Source organism: Rhinolophus hipposideros (assembly GCF_964194185.1).
Source record: "Rhinolophus hipposideros genome assembly, chromosome: 18".
NCBI lineage: Eukaryota > Metazoa > Chordata > Mammalia > Chiroptera > Rhinolophidae > Rhinolophus > Rhinolophus hipposideros.
In genome coordinates this window covers 53,311,382-53,328,310 of record NC_138064.1, presented here as the reverse complement: position 1 = coordinate 53,328,310, position 16,929 = coordinate 53,311,382, and positions in this window count along the sequence as shown.

Below are 16,929 nucleotides of genomic sequence, written 5' to 3'. Positions count from 1 at the left end.
AGCCTCTAAGGCTTGAACAGAACAGAATTTTTAACTGCTGACCAACATAAAGGAAACAGAGTTTGGGGTTTGAGTTCTGCCTTGTTAATTTTCTACTGAAAACAAATCAATATTCTTTAGAAGAAAATAACAAAGTTAAGAGTCTCAACAATGTATCATTCACCATGTCCAAGATACAATCCAAAATTGCTAGACAAAAGAAGAAACAGGAAAATGTGACCAATACTCAAAGGAATCAATGGAGACCAACCACAGGATGTCTCATACTGTAATTAGCAGACACAGATTTAAAGGTGGTTATAACTATAGCCAAGGATGTAAAGAAAATATAACTTTAACAAATGAACATTCAGGAAATCTCAGGAGAGAAACAGAAACTAAAATGAAGTAACCAAATTGAAATTCTAGAGCTAGACATTAAAATATCTGATATAAAAAATTGACTGGATAGGCTTAACTGCAGATTGGAGATAATAGAAGAAAGAATTAGTATCCTTAAAGATAGGTCAATGGAAATTATTTAATCTGAAAACAGATCTGAAAGAAAGCCTTGGAAAAAATGAACAGAGCCAGAGTGATTTGTTAAACAATATCAAGAAGTGTAACATTATGCGTAATTGAAGTCCCATAAGGAAAAAGAGAGAGAGAGAGACCCCAAAATTTGAAGAATCAATGGCCAAAGTGTTTCCAAATATAGTGAAATATCCAAGATGCTTGGCAAATCCCAAGCAGGATAGGTACAAACAGAACCGCATCCAGGCACATAGTAATCAAACCACTGAAATCCAAAATTAAAGAGAAATTCTTTAAAGCAGCCAGAAACAAAAAGCACATTGTAAACAGGGCAACAATGTTACATAATGACAGCTGACTTTTTAACACAAGCTAGAATGCAATTAAATGGCATATTAAAGTGCTGAGAGACGTCATCAAAAATGTGGCGTGAGGTGAATCTCTGTAAATCTTCCCTAGAATTTATAACTAATAGAACTACTATAACTCCACAAAGGACTCCCTGCACAGCAGACAGGCAAGACGAAGAGGCTCACTACTGAATTCACCTAAAGGTGGGAGAATCACACGAGTAGGGGAGGAGGAAAGGGAGAAGTACAGGGACGGAGCCTTGCGGGCGGAGGACGCAGACCTAGCTCAGTGCTCAGAGCTCGCTGCATCCCGGAACTACCGCAGCTGCGGGAGAGGGAAGAACTTGGACTGCTAGGGCTCCGTTTACGGCCCACAGGGCTGAGGGAGCAGCACATAACACGGCTGAACCCAACGCTCATGGGAGAGACCTCGGAGAAAAGACTGAGGGAAGAAGGCTGAAAATGGTGGTTTAAGCCCTCACTGCCGAGCAGAGAACGGAAGCCTTAGGCACTGAGACTAGCCGCCTCCTCCCTATCCTCCCAGAGCTCACCCGGTCCCCACCTGCCCGGTGCTAAAAGTGGAACAGTAGCTGTGTCAGATCAAAAGAACAGAATATTAGCTGTTCTGAGAACTGTGGACCGCAGACACAGATTCTCAGCCCAACGAGTTCCAGCAAAGGGGAGGGAACTGTGGAAGTGGGACCGGCTGTGGTGGTGGTCGCTGCCATTGCTCTGGCCACCTCTCACAACTCACCACACTCCTGACCCCACCTATCTGGGCGGATCCCTGAAGGAGTAACAAAACTGCTGAAACACAGTTTTCACAGAGCTGTGAATTCACAGAGCTGTGAATCTGTTGCAGTAAGAGCTTTGGAACTTCAAAAGCTCTCTGCATACCCACACGGACACTGAGCCCTGTGACCCAGGTGAACTATTAACAGAGGAGAAGCCCATCACTCAGGGAATCTCCCCATTGTGTGAGAAGCTAGAATAGTGCAGAGAAAATATAGCACTACTGTGTGAGAGAGGAAAAAAGGCTGCAGTCAGAAAGAAAATAAAACATTCTACCAACAAGTACTGGAAAACAAAAGAAAGACCTCTTCCTATCAGCCTGTTGCAGAAGCCACTCCTGTAGATGTCTAGGAAGAGAAATAATAAATCAGTAATTGCCATGAATAACCAAGGCAACAAGACAGCTCAGAAAGAAAGTGAAAAGTCTTCAAAAAAGGAACTTGAAGATAATGGAAATATGTGACTGAAATGACAGAGAATTCAAGATTGCAGTTCTGAAAACACTCAATGAGATGCAAGAAAACACAGAAATACAGTTTAATCAACTCAGAAACACAATCAAAGAACAACATGAGCATTTTATGAAAGAGATTGAAATTTTAGAAAAGAACCAAATAGAATTTCTGGAGATTAAGAACTCAATAGAAGAAATGAAGAATGAAATAGCCAGCTTAGGTAGTAGAGTTGACCAGATGGAGGGAAGAATCAGTGACATCGAAGATAGACACCTGGAAATTACACGGATGGAAGAAGAAAGAGACTTGAGACTTAAAAGAAATGGAAGAACTCTACAAGAATTTTCTGACTCCATCAGAAAGAGCAATATAAGAATAATGGGCATACCAGAAGAAGAAGAAAGAGAGAAGGGAACAGAGAATATACTCAAAGAAATTGTTAACGAGAACTTCTCAAACTTGTGGAAAGAACTGGATCCTCGAATCTAAGAAGCAAATAGAACACCTAATTACCTCAATCCCAACAGGCCTTCTCCAAGGCACATTGTATTGAAGCTGTCTAAAATGAACGACAAAGAAAGAATCCTTAAGGCAGCCAGGAAAAAGAAGATGGTAACCTACAAAGGAAAACCCATTAGATTCTCATCAGATTTTTCAGCAGAAACTCTACAAGCCAGGAGGGATTGGAACCAAATATTCAAACTATTGAAAGAGATAAATTATGAGCCAAGAATAATATATCCAGCAAAGATCTCCTTTAGATATGAAGGAGAAATAAAAACCTTTCCAGACATACAGAAGCTGAGGGAATTTTCTAATACACAACCTGCCTACAAGAAATACTAAAGGAGGCTATTAGACCACCATCAACAGGGATAATTTGTGGCAATCAAAATATAAAAATCGGGAGAGTAAAGTCCTGAACCGGAATATGGGAATGGAGAAAGTAAGCGTGCTGAAGAAAATGGAATACTCTAAATATCAAATTTTCTTTTACATAAACTTAAAGGTAACCACTCAAAAAGAAATCCAGAACTGAAATATATACTGTAATAAAAGAAGAAACAGAAAGAAACATCATAGAATACCACCACACAGAAATAACAGACAACAAAAGGTAAAGAAACAATGGAGACACAGTCTTACCAGAAAACTAAAGATAGAATGACAGGAAATCCTCACATATCAATAATCACCCTAAATGTAAATGGACTGAACTAACCAATAAAAAGGCACAGAGTAGCAGATAGGATCAAAAAACTAAACCCAACCATATGCTGTCTACAAGAGACACATCTCAGCTACAAGGACAAGCATAGACTCAAATGAAAGGGTAGAAATTGACACTCCAAGCAAATGGTACCCAGAGAAAATCAGGTGTAGCCATAATGATATCAGATGAAATAGACTTCAGTGTGAAAAAGGTAACAAGAAACAAAGATAGACATTTCATCATGGTAAAGGGGACTATACAACAAGAAGACATAACAGTCATCAATATTTATGCCCCCAATCAGGGAGCACCGAAATATACCAAGCAACTACTAACAGAACTAAAGGGAGAAATTGACCAAAACACAATTATACTAGGGGACTTAAATACATCATTGACAGCTATGGATAGATCATCCAAACAGAAGATAAAAAACGAAATAGCAGACCTAAATGACACATTAGATGAAATGGACATAATTGACATATATAGAGCACTTCATCCTAAAACATCAGACTATACATTCTTTTCTAGTGTACATGGAACATTCTCAAGGATAGACCATATATTGAGACATAAAATCAGCCGCAGCAAATTTAAGAAGATTGAAATCATGCCAAGCATATTGTCTGATTACAAGGCTTTGAAATTGGATATCAACTGCAAAAAGAAAGCAGGATAAAACACAAATACATGGAGATTAAACAACATACTTTTAAAGAACGACCAGGTCAAAGAAGAAATTAGAGGAGAGCTCAAAAGATACATAGAAACAAATGACAATGAAAATACATTCTACCAAAATTTTTTGGATGCAGCAAAACCAGTTTTAAGAGAGTGATTTATATCATTACAGGCCTATCTCAAGAAACAAGAAAAATCTCAAATAAATAACCTTATGTTAAAACTTAAAGAACTAGAAAAAGAAGAAGAAATGAAACCCAAGGTCAGCAGAAGAAAGGAAATAACAAAAATCAGACCAGAACTGAATGAAATAGAGAACAAAAAGACAATAGAAAAAATTAATGTGAAAAAGGGCTGGTTCTTTGAAAAGATTAACAAAATTGACAAACCCTTGGCTAGACTCACTAAGATAAAAAGAGAGAAGATACTAATGAACAAAATCAGAAATGAAAAAGGGGAAGTTATCACGGACACCTCAGAAATACAAAGGATCATCCAAGAATACTATGAAGGACTATATGCCACCAAATTCAATAACCTAGAAGAAATGGACAAGTTCTTAGAAACATATAGCCTTCCAAGGCTGAACCATGGAAGAACTGGAAAATCTAAACAGACGGATTACCAGTAATGAAATTGAATCAGTCATCCAAAACCTTCCCAAAAGCAAGAGTCCTGGAGTAGATGGCTTCACTAGTGAATTCTACCAAACCTTCAAAGAGGATCTAATACCAATCCTGCTCAAACTCTTCCAAAAAATTGAAGAAGAGACAGTACTCCTCAACTCATTTTATGAGACCAACATTACCTTGATACCAAAACCTGGTAAGGACAACACAAAAAAAGAAAACTACAGACCAATATCTCTGATGAATACAGATGCAAAATTCCTAAACAAAATTCTAGCAAATCGAATACAACAGTGCATTAAAAAGATTATTCATCACGACCAAGTGGGGTTCATCCCCGGGGCACAAGGATGGTTCAACATTCGCAAATCCATCAATGTGATACATCACATAAACAAAATAAAGGACAAAAATCATATTGTTAGATCAATTGATGCACATAAAGCATTTGACAAGGTACAACATCCATTTATGATTAAAACACTTAATAAAATTGGTATAGAAAGAAAATACCTTAACATAATAAAGGCCATATATGACAAACCCTCAGCTAATCTCATAATTAATGGTGAAATACTGAAGCCCTTTGCTCTACGTTCAGGAACACGACAGGCCTGTCCCTTATCATCTCTGCTTTTCAACATAGTGTTGGAAGTCCTTGCTAGAGCAATCAGGCAAGAGAAAGAAATAAAAGGCATCCACATTGGGAATGAAGAAGTTAAATTGTCACTCTTTGCAGATGACATGATGCTATATATAGAAAACCCTAATGACTGCACCAAAAAGCTATTAGCAACAATCAACGAATACAGTAAAGTTGCTGGCTACAAAATCAACGTACAAATGTCCATTGCATTCCTGTATACTAAAAATGAAATCTCAGAAAAAAAAATTAAAAAAATAATTCCTTTTGCAATTGCAGCAAAAAGAATAAAATACCTAGGAATAAACTTAACCAAGGATGTGAAAGACTTATTTGCTGAAAACTATAAGACATTTTTGAAAGAAATTGAAGAAGACACAAAGAAATGGAAAGACATTCTGTGCTCATGGATTGGAAGAATCAACATAGTTAAAATGGCCATATTACCCAAAGCAATATACAGATTTAATGCAATCCCCATCAAAATCCCAATGGCATTTTTTAAAGAAATAGAACAAAAAAGCATCAGATTTGTTTGGAACCACCAAAAACTCCGAATAGCCAAAGCAATCTTAAGAAAATAGAACAATGCTGGAGGTATTACACTGCCTGACTTTAGCTTGTACTACAGGGCTACAATAATCAAAACAGCCTGATGTTGGCAGTAAAACAGACACATAGACCAATGGAATAGAATTGAGAACGCAGAAATAAAACCACATAAAAATGGACAGATAATTTTTGGCAAAGAAGCTAAAAACACACAATGGAGGGAAGAGAGCCTCTTCAATAAATGGTGCTGGCAGAATTGAATAACCACGTGCAAAAGAATGAAACTGGACTGCTGTCTTTCACCATGTACCAAAATTAATTCAAAATGGATCAAAGACTTAAACATAACACCTGACACAATAAACTGCATAGAAGAAAACATAGATACTAAACTTATAGACTTTAGGTTCAAAGAGCATTTTATGAATTTGACTCCAAAGGCAAGTGAAGTAAAAGCTAAATAAAATAAACAAATGGGACAATATAAAGTGCTGAAAAAAAGCAAAAAACAAAAAAACCTTGAATTTTAATCTAATATATATCTAATAAATGTAGCTAGAATTTTGCATCTCTACTGAAAAGTACGGTTCAAGGATTAAGAAGTACAAATTGGCAGTTACAAAATAATCACAGGGATGTAAAGTACAGCATAGGGAATATAGTCAATAATATTGTAATGACTATATATGGTTTCAGATGGGTGATCACTTTGCGAGTTATATAAATGTCTAATCTCTATGTTGTACACCTCAAACTAATATAATATTATATATCATCTGTAATTGAAGATTTTTAGGGCTGGCCCGGTGGCTCAGGCGGTTGGAGCTCCGTGCTCTTAACGCAGAAGGCTGCGGGTTCAATTCCCACATGGGCCAATGGACTCTCAATCGTAAGGTGCCGGTTTCACTCCTCGAGTCACGCAAGGGATGGTGGGCTGTGCCCTCTGCAACTAACAACGGCAACTGGACCTGGAGCTGAACTGCGCCCTCCACAACTACGATTGAAAGGACAACAACTTGACTTGGAAAAAAGCCTGGAAATATACATTGTCCCCCAATAAAGTCCTGTTTCCCTTCCCCAATAAAATCTTTTTTTAAAAAAAGAAAATTTTTTAAAAATTCAAAAAAAGAAAGAAAAGAACAAAAATAAAATAAAGGCATTTTAAAATAAATGAAAACGAAGAGAGTCCATTGTCAGTAGTCCAGGGCTAGAACAAATGCTGAAGCACTATTTAGTACGATGTGCCAAACAGCATCCTCCATGTTTTATGTAGTAGTTTGTGTTTCCCAAAAGCCAAGACTGGAACCAAGTTTCAAGTAAAGTAGTTCATTTGGTAGATGTTATGGGCTGAGATGTGTCCCCACTCAAAAAATAAATAAATAAAATAAAATATATATGTATGTGTGTGTGTGTGTGTTTTATATATATCTCCTAACATATATCTCATATATATATGTAGATATATAGATATATATAGATATATATCTCCTAACCCCCAGTACCTCACAAAGTGACTGTATTTGGAGATAAAGTCTTTAAAGAGATAAGTTAAAATGTGGTCTTTAGGGTGGGCCCTAATCTAAGATGTCCTTATAAGAAGCAGAAATTTAGAGACACCAGGCATGTGAGTGCACAGACAGAGATGACCATGTGAGGACACAGTAAGAAGGTAGCCAGCTGCAAGCCAAGGAGAGAGGCCTCACAGGGAATTAAACCTGTTGACACCTTGATCTCAGATTTCTAGTTTCCAGAACTGTGAGAAAATAAATTTCTGTTGTTTAAGCCACCCAGACTGTTGTTATTTTGTTATGACAGCCCTAGCAAACCAGTACAGTGGGATCCCAGGAAACATGGTAATGAGAAGGAAAAAATTCTGAGATGTTCTAAGTTAGAATTACAGCTGCCAGAGGATGAGAGAAAGAGAGAAGAGGTAGCTTGTTATTAGCTGTGGACCAGCTCTGACAAAAGACTGCTCACATTCCCGTGTATCTGTTGGAATTTGGGATTAATTTCCTTGTGACTATGTCTGGGATTATCCAGAAAATGAGAATAGTCAGGCATCTTAGAACCCCTGGAGCCTCTGCTTATTTACACACACGAGCTTTACCGACTGTTCTGTGGACCCTGCGGCAGACTTTGCTGCCACTACCCCAGAACTAGCCCCCATTCACCTTCTCCCATCCCCTTTGTCTATAGCTAATGTAAATTCCTTCAGAACAGTTTACACCTTTCTCTCCTCTGCTTACAAAACTCCTACCGTGTTTCCCAGAAAATACGACCTAGCGCGACCATCAGCTCTAATGCGTCTTTTGGAGCAAAAATTAATATAAGACCCGGTCTTATTTTAACATGATATAAGACTGGGTATAATATAATATAATATAATATAATATAATATAATATAATATAATATAATATAATATAATCAATATAATATAATATAATATAATCAATATAATATAATTAATATAATATAATAATATAACATAACATAATATAACATAATATAATATAATATAGTATAATACTGGGTATAATATAATATAATATAAAAGACTGGGTATAATATAATGTAATATAATATAAGTTAATTTTTGCTCCAAAAGACACATTAGAGCTGATTATCCAGCTGGGTCTTATTTTCCGGGAAACATGGTAGATGTCAGACTTGTCTTTTCCACCTAGCCATGCTGCTGCTGGTGGTTTAGGCTCCATGCCCCAGAACCGATCTTTCTTTTTTTCTCTCTTTTTTTTTTGTGCTAGCAATGGCCTAATAAACCCTTTCTTTTAAATAGACTTTCAGCCCCAGAAGTTAAGATTTTTTGTTTAACAGGAGCGAAGTGGGGAAGGAAGAAAGGGAAAGAAAGGCAGCCAATAAAATGTATTTTATTAAGCTCTGTGGGCAACAGCTAAAGTGGGCTCTCCAATGTAAAGGCTGAGAGGGATTGCTGAAGATCACAGTAGTTGAGGGGACAGGCTTTGGAGTCCGGCAGATAGGGTTCAATCTTACTGGCTCTTTATGTAGAGATAATATTACTGCTTAATAAAAATAAAATAACATAGTCCATGTAAAACCCTCAACTATCATTTGAGATATTTTAAGGGCTCAGTAAGTACCATTATCTTAATAATTTCATTACAACTCTGTGAGATGCATATAAATGATAATTTCTCTTAAAATAGCTCCAATAATTAAAATGACTAAATTTAAGTTTTGTTTGATTGATTATGATTTTAACTCTGTTATTGTAGTTGACAGTGTTTAGTATAGTGTCTTAATAAATACTTAATATATTAAATGCTTATATAGTATATATTCAATAACAATTCATTTATATACACATATGATTTTCACGTTGATGGGGCTGGGCTGTACTGAAATTATATTCCTTTGTGTTCTGAACCTTCTGTTTCTATAATCACATACTGTAAAGCATAACACATACATATTTTACCAGTGACATGTCAGGTGTTTTCTTCCTGTAAATCCCGAGGTTTGGAAAGGGGCTTTTGGTGAGTCCTTGTCTTGGTGTCTTGTGGTGACATGTGACCTTTTCTTTTGCCTACTGCCTCCAAGCATGGCTTCCTGAAATAAAGCTGCAGTTCCTTAATTGCTGACTGGTCCCAGCAGCCTTGGCACTGCGGTAGATGCTGCTACTACATTCCTGGAATTACCCTTGATGGGCCCTCTGAGGCCTCCCGGCAAACAGGAGAGTGTTTTGTTACAGAGATGTCAGGTACTTAAGTAAATTACCTTTCATTATGGATAACACAACGACTCTTTACAGCATTAGTTATCAAATATGGATTATCCTTTAATTTTCAGTAGTTAAGAGTCATAACAATTTAAATACAGAAGTTCTATCTGCACATTTAGAAAAATAATATTCAGATCGTATAACTGACTGAAAGATCCAATTTACTTTTTAAAAAAATGTATTATTGGGGAAAATGTTGAAAACATACTTTCAATAGTTTTATTTCTATTAAAAATGTAGACATTTTCAATAAAAGAAAAAAATCAATTTGTGTGTGTGTTATAACCAATATTGGAGTTGGGAGATTTAAAAAAAGGATTTAAATTAAAATATTCATCCATTCACTCAACAGATATTTATTTATGTATTTATTTATGTATTTATTTATTTATTTTCAACAGATATTTATTAAGCAGAAGTATTATGAAGCAGTAGTCCAGAAGCTACAGTCACAGCTGTGAATGAAATACACTAACAATAATTACTACCTCATCTTTGAAAGAAATATTTCGATAAACAATCCAGAAAAATTATGAAAAATTAATGACCCCAAACAATTGCTTACATTCAGCAAATTCCGAAAGAAACAGCCAATCAAACCCCAAATAATGAGTCAGGGATAGCCACTTATTTTCAATTTAGAAAATGATTTACTGAAACAAAACAAAACTAGAATATTGAAACAATCACACATTACAGATAACTAAGAAAATTACCATGAAAATGGCTAAGGCAATAATTGAACAGATTAGTCAAAGATTGTCAGCCATTTAGAAACGTTTATACCCATGCACCAACAAGCAATCCAAAATGGGTCTATATATCCAACTAATCCAATGAGATAAGATTCCAGGGATAGAATAAAATCTAACAGCCATCTGAATGTTCCCACAAGGTCTATGCCTTGGTGGGTTCCCTTGGATGCTTGATAGGCCCTTACTATGTGTTCAGGAATTCTATTTCTTCTGTTCACTCAGAACAATCAAGTTCTGGTAAATTAAGTCATATAAACGAAATCCAAGAGACCTAAACAAGTCAGACTGATTATGTCACTTTATTCATTAATAAGTTTACAGTGGTCAAAATCCTCATAGACATTCAAGACACAATTCCCACCCCTCCCCAAAGGGGACTTGGATATTTTAAGGAAGTCTCATCTAGACTGTGGGAGAGTTAAAAGAATGATTCTGTGGAATGATGTTTGTTCAATACGTGTATGAGGTGTGAAAATTAAGTTTGCGAACTTGCCACTGTGAGCTTAGATTGGTAGCACTGTATAAATAGCTCGGTAAGCTCTTGCATCACGACAATGCACCAGCTCACACAGTACTGTTTATGACGGAGTTTTTGGCCAGTAAACAAATAACTGTATCGGAACACCCCTCCTACTCACCTGATCTGGCCCCCAATGACTTCTTTCTTTACCTGAAGATAAAACAAATATTGAAAGGAAGACATTTTGATGACATTCACGACAATTAAGAGTAATATGATGACAGCTCTGGTGGCCATTCCAGAAAAAGAGTTCCAAAATTGCTTTGAAGGGTGGACCAGGCACTGGCATCAGTGCATAGCTTCCCAAAGGGAGTACTTTGAAGGTGACCATAGTGATATTCAGCAATGGGGCATGTAGCACTTTTTCTAGAATGAGTTCGCAAACATAATTGTCAGACCTCATACATTGAGCACTCACTATGTATCTAGCAGTGTGCTGCATGTTGAGAATCCAGATTTTAATAAAATCTGTTTAATGCCTGAAAAAGCTCACAATCTAAAAGGGGCAACACTAAGGACTAATTATAACACATTATGTGGTAGGTAGAAGGTACCAGGGAAGCAGGAGAAAATGTTTACTTTAGCCCTGGGAGAATAAGTAATGAGAGGAGCTGATACTTCAGTCAGATTTAAAGAAGATTGTGGAAAAAATTCATTCCAGGCACAGTAGCAAATACAAGGACATGGAGTATTTAGGAAACAACATGTGCTATTATTACTGATGTGTGAGGCTTTTGGTTGTACTTACAGGAGATGACATTGGAAAGGAAGGGTGGGACCAGTTTCAGTCATGAAAAGATATGGAAGAGAACAATATGATGAACCTTGTGTTTTAGAAAGATCTGGCAATGTGAGGACGGGAACTACGGAAGTAAGGAAGGAAGTTAAGAGGGTATTCCCACAGCCCAGGCAAAACTTATAAGGTAATAGAAGTTAAAGTCAATGGATTTTACAACTGTCCCTAAGCATGACTGAGTGCTCGCTAAAAAAAACTTTTTTTTTCCTAGGACAGTGTTGGATACACACCAACAGGTATTTCCACATTGATTCTCCTTTTTCTCAAATCCATCCAAACAATCATCAAATGATTAAGTCGGTATATTTCTCTCTTATTAGATATTAGACTTCTATCTCCCCATGGAGTTCAGGAGAGAACCTAAATCACTGACAAGATTTTAAGAGAGATTAGGCTGTAATAATATTAATACTACCTATTATGTATTAAAGTCTAACAATTTCCTTACCAGACAGGAAACAGGCCTTTTGTTATACCAGAATTCCTCGGAAGTTTGGGAGTTAGATGGGATTACGGCCTTGGAGTGGGGGTGGGGCTTTAGATCATGCTAGTTAAACACTATGGAGAAGAAAATGAGGTTTCTTGCACAGCTAAGAACCAGGTTTGAACTATACTCTTTATCTAAAAAGTGTTCTTTCACTAAGACCCAACAGGGTTTGGGGTTCCCAATTACAAAGGAAAAGAGAATTTATCTCTGAGTGTTGTTACACACATCAACAAGACTGAACACTACAGATTCTAATTAAGCAACCCAGACAGTGCAATACTGATGCTCCAGCAGGAGGACACATTTCAGATTTGAAACACAAGCACTCCTTTGTACGTGTTCAAGAATGCGATTCCTACACCATCAACAAATAGCTTGAATTTCAGATTTCAGATTCTAAAACACATGTGCTCTTGAAGCCACTGGACTAGCTGTGTAAAAAGCTATAGCAGATTTTTATCTACTGCTATCATTTTTCAAAACTCATCTATTTGTAAGGTAAATTAGTTTCTATTGCTTCTGAAATTACTGTGAGTTATTTTGAGAATAAATCATTTATTTTAAACTAAATTAAAATAAAACTAACATTGTATACGGTTTACACTTTTAAAGTAAATTCTAAAAACTGAGTGTGATTTCTCTAGAAATCAGAAGCAGGCACAGAATAAACAGGAAGACTTGTTTAATCCATTGATATGACCATAAATGGATGCAGTGAGCAAACAGCTTCTAACCAAATAGCCACAGCGTTGATATAAGGGGGGAATCCTTCTTTTTGGGAGAAGACTGACCAGGAAAGACACACTGGGGATTCCTGTCACTGCTGTGGCGTACGTGGGGGCAGCTATATGTTTTTCCTTCTTCCAAGCTTTGCCAAGCTTCCAAGCTCCCTACATGTACAAAGGACTAAGTAACACTAGCTTTTCAAAACCAGAAGTCCACAGGAACATGTTAATGAAATCTAAGCTGGAGCAAAAGAAAGATTGGAGAAGTTTTAACATCTCTAAGAGACAAGTATGGAGGTTTGGAGCTTTTACGAGTCCTGGAAACCAGCAAAGATGAAGAATAAATTGGAGCCAATTAGCCAAGAAAATAAAATAAAAAACTAAATAGTGATTAAAAAAATAAACAGTAAGGAAGAGATAAACGTTTTTGTTTTCTAAATGTTATTCTAAGTTGTCATATTTAAAGCAGAGGTTTTTAGACACAATGCCCTTTCCCATAACTAATATATTGTAATGCTCCCTTTACTGCCTTGAAATGAAATTTATAGATAATATAATTTATCCATATACATAATTAAAAAATTATGATAGTGCACTAGTTGTAATATAAAGGAGAATTAAAAGGAAGAGAATTAACAACAAAAGAAGTTGTATTTCAATAGGTAAGTGCGTGGGTACAACCCACTAAGGCATAACAGAGCAATCTGCACAGAAGGGCAGACCGACTGGGAGGAGCCCGGGGCTTGGTACCAGGAGCAGTGTTACTGCCAGTTGGCAAATTTCCAAACAGAACATAGTACTACATCCTTCTATTTAGATAGTCATTGCACCCCCAGAAAATTCAGTGTATATTACACCATATTCCCCCCCACACCAAAAAAAAAGATAATTTGTATTTTTAAAGAAACCATGGTACAAAGATGGTAAAGAAAGAGGTTGTAGAAAAAATTGAACTGAAAGTCAGGACACCTGATTTCAAGTCCTTAATTGTCCCCTTTTTAGTGGATGTTGGCTTCTTGAGGCACCCCGCACCTGATTCTCCTTCCTTGATTTGGAGATTCCCCACAATGTGAAGCTTGGTGGGAGACACAGCTCTTCCTCCCAGTGTCAGGTACCAGATAGTCTCTCTTCCTGCCCCGGGGAGAACAATTCACTGGACACTCTTGCCTGGGCTTAGAATTGGAGGGGAGTAGACCAGCGTTTAGTTACAGGTTAGTCCGGGGGGCTGTGGTGCTGCTGTGAGTCAAGCCGGCTCCAGGGGCTGGTAGTGGCTGGCTGAGCTCTGCCCCTCTCTTGACTTTCTGAACTTGGTTCTCCCTTGGTTCCTCAAGTTCCTGCTTCCGTTGACCAGAATCAATTTACTGATCACAGCCGAGATCTCTGGCAGGTCCCATTTTTTCTGGTCCTCAGTTTCTTCACATGCATGATGCATAAAGGCTCCTTCCAGGCTTGATGGCTGGTAGGCAGTGAGTGTTTGTAGGCTGCTGATGGGGGGAAATCCTTTATCTGTAGCTTGAGCTTTAGATTCCAAAGGCCTTCAAGTCTATCACCACATCTGGCTTGGAGGGACAGCGGGTACCAGGGGCACGCTGTGAGCAGTGTTTACCCCAGTGCCTGGCACACACAAAACTCCCACAAGTGACATTGCCATAACTGACATAGACTGACACATAGGACATGTTTCTAAGTGAAAAGATAACGCTGCTTTTTGTATATCTGGCATGATCTCATTTCAGAATGCATTTTGTTTTGCATGCCAGTTATCTTCTTTGAATGTAGTAGGTATTTAATAAATGTCTGTTGAAGTGATACATTTCTATAAAACTTGTGCCCTTTGCTACTATTTATATAGGAAGAATTTGAAGGAGTGGTTCATTAGTTTTCTAGGGCTGCCATAACAAGATACCATAGACTGGGTGACTTAAACAACAGAAATTTATTTTCTCATAGTTCCTGGAGACTAGAAATCTGAGATCAAAGTGTCAGCAGTTAGGTTCCTTCCGAGGCTTCTCTCCTTGGTTTGCAGAAGGCCACCTTCTTGCTGTGTCCTCACATGGTCTTTCCTCTGTGCACACATGTCTGATGTCTCTTCATGTGTCAAATTTCCTTTTCTCATAAGGACACCAGTGAGACTGGATCAGGGCCCACTTAAAGGCCTGGCTTTAGCTTAATCACTTCTTCAAAGGCCCCGCCTCCTGACACAGTCACATGCTGAGTGACTAGGACTAAGGTTTCAAGCATGAATCTCTGGCGGACACAATTCAGTCCACAATAGGTGACAATATGGAAGGCTTACTTTTCCTAAATAATATTTTCTACAATGTTTCTATAATGTTTCAATATTTTTCAAGGAGCCTAATTATTTTATAATTTGGAAAAGCCATCATGTCTGAGCAAAACAAATTCTTTGTGTTTATATTTAAAATATAGTTAGATTCTAGACTTAATTATAAACAGATTTTTCATTTACATGAATGTCTTCTGGGCATTCGAAAGTCGTGAGGGATGCAGGACAATTCTTCGTTGTGAAGGATCGACCCAAGCGTTACAGGATTCACAGCGACTCCTCCCCACAACTATTGCCAGTAGTACCTGTACCCATCACAACCAAAAATGCCCCCAGAGTTTTCCCAAACTGACCATTGCACTTTATTTATACTTATATTTATACTTATATTTGCAAATGTTTAAGAAGTTTTCTTCTTGTCTCTCCGTTTACTTTCTCTTTTAAAATAATAGCAGAGGAAGAAGTCATGCTAATTACCTTTAGCTATGCCAGTGGGAAGGTTGGCTGAGTCATGGTAGAGTTTCATGATAGCTAAAGTTGTCTAAAGACAGTTAAACCTTGTTTGCTGCAGGTTCTCCAAATTGCAGGCATAGTGGTCAGGAGAAAATACAGAAACAGCACGCATGCAGTGGGCATTGAGCATGTGCCAGGCAGTGTCTCAAGCGCTCTACACACAGATTCATTTATTCTTCATAACCACCCATGAGGCAGGTGCTATTATTTGATAGGTGAAGATACAAGCACAGGCAGGTGAAGTGACTTGTGGGTGATGGCGTTGTGCTTCGAAGCAAGCAGTCGGTTTCAGGGCTGCCATGCTTACCCGCCACAGGGTGCCGGCTCTTCTGGGCCCCTGCGGTGAGAACTTTACAGACTTGTGGCATGTGGTCCTCACAGAAACAATGAGATTGCCACCATTTCACATATTTGGAACGTAAGAGGCCCAAATCTCTTTTCAGAAGCACACAGCTTGCATGCGGTTTATTAACATATACAAAATAATGGCAAACTTAACCAAAGTTATCCCCACAATTAAAATGTGGAGAACCAAAGAAATTATATGAATACATTTTCTCTTTCAAATCCATTTAAGTTAGTAGTCAGTCACTTCTGATTGAATTTTCTGATGTTCTAAGCATCTTATTACTGGATAAGCTATACTGTGGAAAAGTGATTTATATGTGTAATATTGGTTTTCTCCAGGAGATAATGAAAAATAATTTCATGGGGCTAATAGTAGTCCCAATTTTTGTTGTGGTTTCTATCTTTATTTTTTCAATTACAATTGACATTCTATATTATTTTACATTAGTTTTAGGTGTACAGCATTAATAGTCCCAATTTTGTGAACTGATCTTTCTCTTTTAAAACAGAAGCAATATTATGACAAATCCAACAAAAGTTTCATTTTTATTTATTTATTATTTTAAAAAATTTCATTAAGAGAAAGCAGTCCAAGATATTTTTTATGAAAGCCAGTTTTCATGCTACTGAGAATATACCCCAAACTAATTACATTAGTTGGTGTAATTATTAGTATCAGCTGAAGTAAAACTTAATAAAGGCTGTCAGAAAATGCATAACAGGCCGATAGAAATGGCTTCTAGCTTATCCATACCCCTTTCTCTTCAACTGGGGTTTAAAGTTGATTATGAACAGTACTTCAATAAATAAATTTCACGTTTTGATATCACTGGAAAAAAATGAAAAACTTAATTAATAAACCTTTTCTAATGTATTGTTGTGTTCCCCCTTATCAGATAGTAAGTAGTC